The sequence below is a fragment of the Oreochromis niloticus genome, linkage group LG9 (genome assembly GCF_001858045.2).
Source record: "Oreochromis niloticus isolate F11D_XX linkage group LG9, O_niloticus_UMD_NMBU, whole genome shotgun sequence".
Taxonomy (NCBI): Eukaryota; Metazoa; Chordata; class Actinopteri; order Cichliformes; family Cichlidae; genus Oreochromis; species Oreochromis niloticus.
Window position 1 is genome coordinate 5,007,493 of NC_031974.2, and position 11,974 is coordinate 5,019,466.

An 11,974-nucleotide genomic window follows, 5' to 3' on the forward strand; every position below is an offset into this window, starting at 1 on the left:
GCATATAAGGCAAAACACAGAGCCTGTTTCTGTGACATGTGAAAATCAAGAGATGTCAACCAAAACACCAGGAAAAGAACTGTGGAGCTCCATAAGTGTGGCTCAATTTTGAATACAATTTGGTGCCATTTGCAATTAAGAAATACAGATAGTTTTTCTCTTTACTCTTAAAGTTAACAAATATGTTTTTTATATTTATCAATCTAAAAAAATAAACATTTAGTCTGATTTGATGTTACAATTAAAAAAGTGTTTGTGTTTTTATCTGAAGAGTATGTAAATATCTGGTTTCAACTGTATATTTGATGATGTTGGTGTTTGGCTTGATTGTCAGCACAAAGAGGGAGAGAGAGGAGCAGAGAGGGAGAGAGAGGAACAGAGAGGGAGAGAGAGGAGCAGAGAGGGAGAGAGAGGAACAGAGAGGGAGAGAGAGGAGCAGAGAGGGAGATGGAGAATGAGGACAGAACAGAGATGGAACAAGAGCAGGTGAGACACACATGTTAGTCAAATGGTTGTTTGCCAAAACTCATCAGAACATGTATCTAGTACCTGTTTCTTTTTAGATACCATTTGTTACTTTTCAAATTCTATATTTATTAAGTTATGCAGGCTTGTTTGCACAACAAGGCTAAATAATTATATAAACTTTTCTCAATCTAAATAGTGTACTTTGGTAGAATTAAAAAAATAAGTGTAGTGCAGGTCTATGATGATTTTCAGTGCTACTATCATCTAGTTCTGATTCTGGTTCTGTCTTGGTTAAGTCCTAAGTAGTCCTGATTTTGAACTGTTGTAGTCCTGTTTTAATTCCAGATCAGTTCTGGGTCTGGTTGAATTGGGGTTTAGTCCCTGTGTTTTGATACAGCCCCGACTTTGTTCTGCCTTGCTGCTTAATTAAAAAACTAGTTTAAGGTGTCCTGCATATGTGATATTTATTTTTTTTCCTATATGAAGTCATTCTTTTTTTAACAAAACTCAAAACGGAGCCTAATAATCTTTCAGTTATTTCTACCCTCACTTAATTTCCTTTCGCTGCTCAGCTCTCACACCAATCACCAATCACAATATGGAGGGATAATATCATTATGTGAAAAACAGAGAGGGTGAGAGACGCGACAGTCAAGTGGAGTGCGTCTGTCCTCTCAGTAAGTGAGTGAGACAGTAGACAGCGGTGAGGAGGGCTGTGCGAAAGCAAAAACACATAAATATGCCTGACACCCGTAAACGAAGCAGCATCTGGCTGCAGTTTAAAGACTTTTTTTTGTCTCGGTCTTGGTCTTGGTCTCGGTCTCGTCTCGACTCGGTCTCGGTCTTGGTCTCGTCTCAACTTGGTCTTGGTCTTGGTCTTGTCTTGGTCTCGATACCCTCTGGTCTTGGTCTTGTCTTGGTCTCGGATTAGGCGGTCTTGACTACAAGTCTATTGTTTACTTGCACTGCTGTAACTGGAGCCTCATCGTCTCGTCTCTCTATACACTGGACTGTATGTAGCGGAGATGACAATAAAGTTTACTTTGAATTCAGCAGCGAGCAGGTGCACCGCGGAAAAACATCGGTGCAAATTATAAGTCTGTATCATAATGTCTGGTGTTTTAGTGTTTGTTGGTTTGTTTTTATTTTGTTTTATTTTGCAAGTTGGTTATTAGATGCTGCTCCAGCCAGCCAGAGACTGTGGCGTGTCCAGCGGGGTGGCCTGGGGGGCACAGGCCACCCCCCAACCAGACTGGCCACCCCAGGTGCCACCCCGAAGCTAAAACAATAAAATTCAATGAAATATCAAATGCACGATTATGTTTTCACAGTGAAGCTCAGATATCCGAGTGTAAGTGAATGCAGCATCGGCTTCTGCGCTATGAGCGTCATGTTAGCAAAGTAGGAGAGCCAAGCAAGAAAGAGGCGCTGCAGAAAACAATTTTTCTGCGAAAGATTAACAGGCTAACATAGCTGGACTGGCCATCGGGCATTTGCCCGGTGGGCTAATGACTTATTTATTTATTTTCTTTGTAATGAACAATGAGAGGCCAGCAGGTGGATGAGAGAAGGGGAGGCAGGAGGAGAGACCCGAGGCGGCCGCCAGTCCGAGTGTCAGGTGAACTGAACTTCAGGTAAGAAGTTATGACCTGCAGTCTATCTGGGTCAGATATGAACCAAGTTTAGGTGTAGTTTATTTTCGTTGTGCTGACTTTTTACAGTCAGTTACAATAACTCGTACTGCGTACTAGCTAGCATGACGGAGTTTCTACACAGCTGGGTGGGTGCTGTGATGTTACTGATAGTGAACTTTATTTTATTCATAAGGTTAGTTAGTAGAGTTGCCAACGGCTCCTTAAAAAATGGAATGGTCCCTCATTCAGAGAAAATATTACGCGTTTGGTATTGAGCTGAGAAGAGACGCAGTTTGTCCCGGACTTTAGCTATAATGAAAAAGACACAAAGCTGGATTTATTCTGTGTCTTTGCTGCACAGCTGCCTCTTCTTCTCTCATTCTCTCCTCTCCTGTTCCTACTTCAATCATGAAACTGATCAATGATCAGCTGATCGGCTTTTCTCTCTTGTTTGTTTATCACCCACTTTGCGCCAGAAAGAGGAAACCAGCGGATGTTGCGCTAAACAACAGCAACACGTTTAAGCTTGATCAGCTGTTGTTAGAATTTATTTAATATTAATTTCTAGTATCAGCTGATGTTTGCTGGAGCCACAGCTGTAAAAGCTCCTGGTCATGATATCGGTTTGTATATGTGGTGAGAGGGAAACATGAAGATGAAACCAGGAGATGTCCTTACTGAATCATCAGAGCTGAACAGGTGATGGAGAAACAGGTTTACCTTTTAGGTGACATGAATGAGTTGAAGGGAAGTTATGAACTGTTTCTGAGAGACAAATAGCACCAGGATCCTTTTCTATGTAGCTGACAGCTGGTAACTGTGCAGGGGCGGGTCTAGCAAAGTTTTGCCAGGGGGCCAGGTAGGGCATTAACAGGGAGAGGGGGGCACAAAGAAATACTTTTCTTTCTTATTCTCATTTAAAATATCTAGCTTTTATTAAATAAATATCTGAATCTTGCGAACAAAGTTTTTATCTGACGTAAAATTTATAGAAATCATACATATACCAAAAGACAGTGTACATCACTGTCACAACAGCGTTTGTTTTCATTCAAAGGCTTTATGGTTTTAATACCTGGTGGGCCGGTCTGTAGTCAAAATGCCCAATTTTTGTCCCAGTCCAGCCCTGCGGGTTAATACTGGCAGTGTCACCATGCCAGCTGACTGTATTTCATCATCAGCCAGTGTTGTTCTTTATACATCAATATTACCAAAGTTTACCATAAGGCAGCATAGAAAGTATTTACTTGCTTTCAGGTTTTATTCAAATATTAGTCTTTTCAGTTGTTTCCCCACTTTTTTTTTTTTTTTTTTTTTTTTTTTTTTTGTCTGTCCCATTTGGTTCTTAAGCCGTCAGAATTGTTGTCTGAAGACCAACAAGGATACCAAATGGATTTATTTTGCCAAATGGATCATCATGGCATTGCCGTATTGGTCCATTTGATCAAACTTTGTTATTATTATTTATTTTATTTTCAGTTGTTACAGATGGGACAGACATGACTGGGGGATAGGAAAGGGAGAAAGAAAGAGAGGAAGGAAAAGAAAAACAGAAGGGAAAAGAGACAGTGAGAAAGGGCACTTAAAAAGACAAAGAGAAAGAAAAAAAAATCTCCTGGATCACCTGTTGAGAGAAAAAGGAGAAGACAAGCAAAAAAAAAAACCAAAAAAAAAACCAAAGCAACATACTAAACACAACACCATCACGTTAATCTAGCTAAGTGTGAACAGCAGTAAATACTAAATATTGAAAGTTGTTGTGCAGCACGCAGGACAGACAGCGCACAATGTGCTTTGAAGTAGCAGCTAAGAAAGGTGTAGTTTGTCTACGAACAGAGAACACCCGTGTGCACACCTGTGTGGATCAGCGCGCTTGTATACAAAAGGTTTCCCCATGTAACGGTCTGCTAGAGGGTGTGGAGGGCCATAGCCCCGTCCCCCAGGGCATGAAGCAGGCATGGAGGAGATCCAGGCTCCAGACATCCAGAGGCCCCAGAGTGCGAGAGCCCAAGAAGTACCACCGGAGGGGCATCCGTGCCACCTTCCTGGGAAGGGCTGAGGAGATCCCCAGACGAGGGGGTCACCCAGTAGCCAATACCTGGTGGGCCGGTCTGTAGTCAAAATGCCCAATTTTTGTCCCAGTCCAGCCCTGCGGGTTAATACTGGCAGTGTCACCATGCCAGCTGACTGTATTTCATCATCAGCCAGTGTTGTTCTTTATACATCAATATTACCAAAGTTTACCATAAGGCAGCATAGAAAGTATTTACTTGCTTTCAGGTTTTATTCAAATATTAGTCTTTTCAGTTGTTTCCCCACTTTTTTCCTGTTTCAAAATCAAACACCAGTTTGCAATAAGATTATCTTCTTTTTTTAATAGGCAGATAAAGTTTTGCATTGGCTAATTTGACAGTTGTATGTTAAAAATGTTCATATTTTAATATTCAAAAATGTTTTTGCCTAAAACATATGTGCACTATATGTCAGTAAAAATACTATGCAAATATTGGTGTCCTTGAATGCTGAATAAACACTGACAAAGCACTGATTGTATCTCTTGTACTTTATTAACGCAGTATCTAAAAACTTTGCACTGTAGTGGTTAAAATCTCATTCTAATAAGAGTTAAAAGCTAATTCAGTTATTCGGTTTATAGGGTTATTGAATTATGGTTAACGGTTGGTAGAATTCTTTTTTTAACATTATCTGCCAATTACATCTGCCACCCTTCTCCAAATCTGTGCCCCTACCTGGCCCCCCCAACAAAAACTTTCTAGACACGCCACTGGCCAGAGAATCCCCCGCCGCCCCGCCCTCTCCTCCCAACTCCCTGTGCCGCAAGCAGCAGGCACACCTCGCAAACGGAGGGCGCCCTTACTCCCAGCAAATGGGTGATAGAAAACTGATCGGTGCCTACGCCATCCCCAATATGCGCTGGCATGACATCGCGCAGCATGAGTACGAGCATTTTGTTGTCTTTTTTTTGCCAATGCCCGTGATGCCGCACCCCACCACGATGCCGCCCCGGGCAACCGCCCGTGTCGCCCTTGTCTAAAACCGCTACTGCACACAACAACATTTTTACCTTCTCCACAATAGCGTTTGTATCATGTTGCTGATCCAGAACGCTGCCCTTATTATTGATAGATGCTGAACTTTTGGAGGTCGCATTGGAGATCTGATCTTTGGATGTCCCATGGGTCAGAGCATTCAGCTGGTTTATGTATCTTCAAAAATAATTTTAATGGAAATGGTCCAATTTCAGAATGTGACAAAGATGGCCACTATGTATTATTTATGGTGTTAACAGCAAATAGTCCTATGATCTTAGAAACTATTCAAGTGTAACACAGTATATTTAACCCTAAAGCAGCGGTCCCCAACATCCGGGCCACGGACCGTTACCGGTCCGTAAGTCGTTTGGTACCAGGCCGCGAGAGTTAAGGCTTTGGTGTGAAGTGTATGTTTTTTTTATTAACATACACATATTATTTAATTAAATCCTTTTAAACAACAGATATTTCTCCTCTACTGCCTTAGAAGAAATTGTGCACAATAAAACCTGCCCTCCTAGCACATCGACATGCCCACAAGCTGCAGGAATCTGTGTTTGAAATCCTTGGAGATGGTGTGAAAGCAAATGGGGACCCACAGAAAGATGGGGCGCAAGAATAAAAGGTCAAAATGGTCCACAAACATTCTTCATGGTGCTGGTTTGCTAGGAAGTGGCACCACACCTGAGTTACCTTCACCATCAAGCATCATGCCAGAGGAGCGACAGGTGTATTGTCTGTACTGCTCCAAAACTGACCACTATCTGAAACAACTTCAGTCAAGTGAGCACAGATCAGAAGTACACAAGGGTGAAGGCTTATGAGAAGTGTCGGCACTGGGATCTGCAAAGTGTCATCTTAAGACTACTTGCAAGCAATTTGTAAGCACCCACCTGGATGCCCACCATGCTGTAAATATAAAGCACGTCCAGACGACGGGCCTGCTCCCAGAGAAAATGATGTATTCAGTCTGAATCAATGGTGAGGCTGCTGCTACTGCTGTTAATATTTAATCATGGAAAGTACCATTTATATTGTCAGATAGACCCTATAACATATCCTTGCATCCTTGCTCTTATACACAGCGACTTTACCATTTCTGGTTCGGGACCACTGTCTTCTAAAGGCTGGTAAATCTTCTGGTACAAAATGTGATGCATTCAGCTAGAAATGGACCGGACAATGTAGACTCCAATAGTGGATTTAGTGATCAGTACATACTAATGATTAACAGCCTATTGTTCATTAGTATGCAAACAAACTCTTTATAAGATTGGAGAAACCTGCAGTCAGCTGAGACTGAAGAAGTCTCTTGGATGAGTGATGAAACGTTTGTCCCACTGAAAACGCTACGTCCAGATGAACAGAATCAACTTCTGGGATTTCCTAACTTGGATGATTGAGCATGCATCAAGATGTTACCCACAATTACTTAGGTACACGAGAACAAAGAGACAGCAAGTCAGTTTCTTACAGAGGAAGAAATAAATAAATAATTATACTGCAATTAATTTTAAGCAGTGTGTAATTATTCAGAAAAACATGGAAAGATACATCACATCTTTCTACATTTTCTTTTTCATAGGATTCAGTTAATCTTTTACATACTGCCTGGATGAAAATGAGTAAAATTTATGACTTACAATAGAAATATTTTTACTGCAACATAAAAACAATGTAAGTTTGTCTCTTCATGAAGCAAAACACACTCACATCCTGTAAGAAAACACAGACCACTGAAAACTTTACACATGGGTAAGAATATATTTAATTTTCTAAATACTGCCTGTTTAAAAATGACACAAATTTATCAATTTACCTTTTTTTGCTGTAACATTAAACATTGCAGGAGGGGTTGTGTCTTTGTTGAGCAAAACAGACTCACACAATATTGTAAGACAATAGAGCCAATTTAAAACACATTTCATGTGAGTTACAATAGAAGTGGCACAGCACTGACACTGATAATTACCTCACGATGAACAGCCAAATAAACAGTAACAGGTCTGACAGTTTGACCCAGAAGGTGAACTCTTCTGACATTTTGCTTTTCTTGTGATCAGATGATGGAGTAATGTTTGCTCTGTATGCTGTTTGTGGACACAGCCAGTGAAGTGTAACTTGCTAAACTTGTATTGGGATAACTAACTCCATAAGCTAAGATTTTGTGATCGCGGCTCAATTGCTTCACAATATTCATGATCTTCTCTTAAACTCTTTTTCTTTCCATCCAGTCTTGCAGCTCTATTGTCATCATCCTTTCCTGAGTATTGCCCTCGCTTTGAAAAAGAAAGAAGGGGCTCAGAATTGATGTAATCCTCCCCCCACCTTCAACCCAAGTATGTGTGGTAGTCACTGCTACCACACATACATGTCCTGAACCACGCTCACATACTTCTCTGTCACTTCTGACTTCATCATGCAGTACCACAGTGCCTCTTTTTGCACCCTTTCATGTTTTCACTAGATCTACAAAGACATAGTGAAGCTCTGACTTTCTCAGGAAATTAAAGCTGAATTCTGTGAAGCCTGATCTCAAGCTTTTTAAGTTTGACGCAGCATCCAGAAGAACTTTTGTTCAGATCCCCTGTTTCTCCCACTGTGTTTAAATGAACCCTGTCAGGGTAATGTCCCATTGGTCTGCCCCTTTTCTCACAGGAGGACACTTTGTGGGTCTTTTGATGCTTCAACAGATTTTTGTTATGGAAGAAAGACTTTCCACACTGACCACATACAAATTGTTTAGTACCAGAGTGGGTGAGCTGATGTGATTTTAAGCTTTCAATCTCATTAAAAGCCTTTCCACAGTCACCACATACAAATGATTTAACACCAGAGTGGATGAGCTGATGTGAGTTTAAGCCAGTCTTTTGAGTAAAAGCCTTTCCACAGTCACCACATACAAACTGTTTAGCACCACTGTGGATGAGCTGATGTCTTTTTAAGTGACTAACGTAAGCAAAAGACTTTCCACACTGATCACAGCTGAAAGATTTCTCTCCACTGTGGATGAGCTGATGTGTTTTTAAATTGCCCATCTGAGTAAAAGACTTTCCACACTGATCACAGCTGAAAGGTTTCTCTCCACTGTGGATGAGCTGATGACTTTTTAACCTATCAATCCCGATAAAAGAATTTCCACACTGATCACAGCTGAAAGGTTTAACTTCACTGTGGACGCCCTGATGTTTCTCTAAGTGATCTCTATCCTGAAAAGACTTTCCACACTGATCACAGACAAATGATTTACCTCCAACATGGATCATATGATGTCTCTTTAAGTTACCTTTCTGAGTAAAAGACTTTCCACACTGATCACAGTTGAAAGCTTTAAATTTCGTGTGGACGACCTGATGTGTTTTTAAGCTGAATCTCTGAGTAAAGGTCTTTCCACATTGATCACAGCTGAATGGTTTCACACCGCTGTGGATAAGCTGATGTACCTTTAAATGATCTTTTTGAGTAAAGGTCTTTCCACACTGATCACAGCTGAATGGTTTCACACCGCTGTGGATAAGCTGATGTACCTTTAAATGATCTTTTTGAGTAAAGGTCTTTCCACACTGATCACAGCTGAATGGTTTCACACCGCTGTGGATAAGCTGATGTATTTTTAAGCTGCATCTCTGAGTAAAGGTCTTTCCACACTGATCACAGCTGAATGGTTTCACACCGGTGTGGATAAGCTGATGTATTTTTAAGCTACCAATCTGAGTAAAGGTCTTCCCACACTGATCACAGCTCAAGCTTCTGTCCTCCCTGTTGGCACGCTTGCGTCTTCTGGGCTGCTTCATAGCGGGAAAAGTCTTTTCCACAGGGATCGCCGCTGGCTCATCTTTACTTGCTAGTCCTGGATGTTTTTGGTTGATGTCATCCATGTGCTGAGGTTTCGGCCTGCTTTCACTTCTTTCTCCTGTAATGACAAAGAACCCAAACAGTGACATCAGGTCTATACCTTCAGCTCATCCCCAAGTGCCCCCTCTTACCTCACAAAGAAAAACAGTTTCACCATCTGCCAAACGTCTCAGGTGCCTGGGGACGCTATGCTGTGGTAAATATTTGAAGTGAGCTCATTTTTGGGATAAAAGTAGTAAAAGTTCAACTTGTGAATAAAATATTGGCTTGTGTGACTTCAAAGTTTTTTAGTTTTTACTTTGTTCAAATTTGAAGAACATCACACTTACAATGTGCAGTTCAGGTTGTATGTGTGAGAGCTGTACAACCAAATCCACACTGACTCAGATTTCCCTCTGATTAACCACGAGGGTGTCACACAGTTATCAAAGTCTGCAGACACTGTCAGCTGCAATCAACACCTTTTATTATAATGCACAGGTGAGTTATAATACATCTCCACTAGAAGATGGTCCCCTGTTATCTACTTTTTCACAGGCAAGCGTGGGCGAGAGTCTACAGCATTCTACCCCCCAAGGACACGTAGTCTAATGCCTTCATTTTTCAGGGCCATGTCCACTTAATACTACACTATATGGTTATATGGCATTTAGTTAATATAAAGCATAGAATTGAGGCACTTCGAATAATTTCACCTCAACACCTCCTCCCTGGAGATAAGGAGAAGGAGTCTCACTATCTGCCTAATGTCTCATGGTGCCTGGGAGTGTCAGTCCAACTCACTCACAATACCCATCTGTGTGTGTGGAATAACCTGTGAAATACATATTTGATGTTTTCCTGTATGTAGAACAAAGTTGCACAAAATGGTAAATGTATTTATATAGCGCTTTATTAGTCCCTAAGGACCCCAAAGAGCTTTATATATCCAGTCATCCACCCATTCACACACACATTCACACACTGGTGATGGCAGCTACATTGTAGCCACAGCCACCCTGGGGCGCACTGACAGAGGCGAGGCTGCCGAACACTGGCGCCACCGGGCCCTCCGACCACCACCAGTAGGCAACGGGTGAAGTGTCTTGCCCAAGGACACAACGACCGAGACTGTCCAAGCCAGGGCTCGAACCGGCAACCTTCCGATTAAAAGGTGAACTCCCAACTCTTGAGTCCCATGATCGCCCCCAAAATGTACTATAGATATTACTAAAGTGATATTGTCAAAACATATGATCAACACATAAAATAAAGAAATCTCCATCACAACAGTTATCAGCTTACACAAGAAAAGACGTCAGAAAGAATATGAAAGAAGAGAAGTGGAAAAGGAAAACAGAGCATTTTTAATGAGGTCATGCTGAGCCTCTTGTCCCGATTGTTTTATGTTGGGCTGAGAACAAACAACCAATACTCAGATCAGGTCCAGTCAACAACAATTATGTATTAAGCACATATGTGGGAGACGTACACGATACCACCCTCAGTGTAGTCCAGTAGATCTTAAAGAGGAAGCACGAGAACTTCTTTATTTAAAGGGTTGGACACGCCCAAGATTCATGAGCAAGTTAGATATCATGCATCAGCGACAGTTAGCTGCATCTCATTTTTACAACATCTGTTTCCTGTTGTTCGTTATGAGGCCCGTGATCGTGTACGCCACATCCTGAGTACATCCTGTTCTAACCGCCCCTGTGCAGACACGTATGCAGTTACAAGAAAAACACTTCTTTTAATGTGTTTTAGTTTAAATATTCTTTTGCTTCTTGACTGACTGACACTTACTGAAATACTGCTACATGTATATTTCCCACAGTCTCCACATAGATCACTCCACAGACATCACCTTCATATGAAGGAAAACAGAGAGTTTAACTCAAATGATAAAACATTGACGTACTGAGGCAGACAAACAGAGAGGCTAAACAGAAGGCAGAAATCAAACCAAAATGAGCTAAGACAGAGAGACCCTGTAGAAAATGATAAAGTTAAGCAACCAATGTAGTTATAACTGACTTACTCTGGATCTCCTCTCAGACTCAGGAGGGGGCGAGCGGGCCGGCTTTGTAGTTGGAGTCGGACCAGCAGAGACAATGGGCTCACTGACCTCCACTCCCCAAGTCAGTCACCACGAGGACAAGTTCTTTGTTTAGAGATGATTTAATCCAAGCTCACCAACAACATCACTCAGCTGTCCTCGTCAGAACTAATAAAATAAAAGCAGTTACATTTAGAGACGTCAGTTTACTAAACATAAAAATATTGCTCTTTTAGTCTCGCTCACATATTCTGTAAAGATTAAATGACTTAAATCATCACGTGGTTTACAAAAACACATTGTTACCAAACTCAGCAAACAATTGCGCGTCCAGAAATAACTGTTTTATCTCGTTTGACATGGAAACTTAAATATACAAAGACACACTGAACGCACCTTCCTACCAGCTGTAACCTAACAGGAGAATGTACGTTCGTCTTCACAGCTGCAATACATACCTGACAACAAGCAACGACCATGCCATGCACCTACTGCTTCATAAATTGGATTTAACACAATACTTTGATGTGGGTTCTTCAAAAAGTGCCAATTTTTAAAACTGCGATTAGACACAGAAAAGTCCAAGGTACTAACACATTCTTCTTCTTCTTCTTTTTAAGTTTCATTGGCGGTTTGTAAACAATAAAATGGTGCGTTACCGCCACCAACTGGTATGGAGTGTCGATCCTCAAGCCCTCCCCAAATGTTTACTCTGTGTTAAAAACTGGAATAGGGCCTGATAAGACTCACGTCTTGAGTCCTTTTGCAGTAAATCAATAAGATCCAGTTTCATTTTTATGTTACTGAGGTTTTGGATCAGTTACCTTCTCTCCACCTGATATTTCTGACAGTGTAATCTAACATGTTCTATAGTTCACCCTTCTCTGCAGTAATCATGTTTCCCTGCATCATGTTTCCCTGTCATG

At 41.3% G+C, this 11,974-nt stretch overlaps 1 long non-coding RNA gene across 2 annotated transcripts; it reads right to left on the reverse strand.

Annotated features, from left to right (window-relative positions):
• Positions 1-6,710: 6,710 nt before the first annotated feature.
• LOC102080532 (gastrula zinc finger protein XlCGF26.1) lies at positions 6,711-11,668 on the reverse strand. 2 transcript variants are annotated; one of them, XR_002058643.2, is made up of 3 exons: positions 11,507-11,668; positions 11,031-11,216; positions 6,711-9,068 (listed from the first exon to the last, which is right to left on the reverse strand). It is a non-coding gene; the product is annotated as a gastrula zinc finger protein XlCGF26.1 (long non-coding RNA). The 2 variants fall into 2 exon arrangements; XR_002058645.2 differs by having other exon boundaries at positions 11,445-11,664.
• Positions 11,669-11,974: the final 306 nt, after the last annotated feature.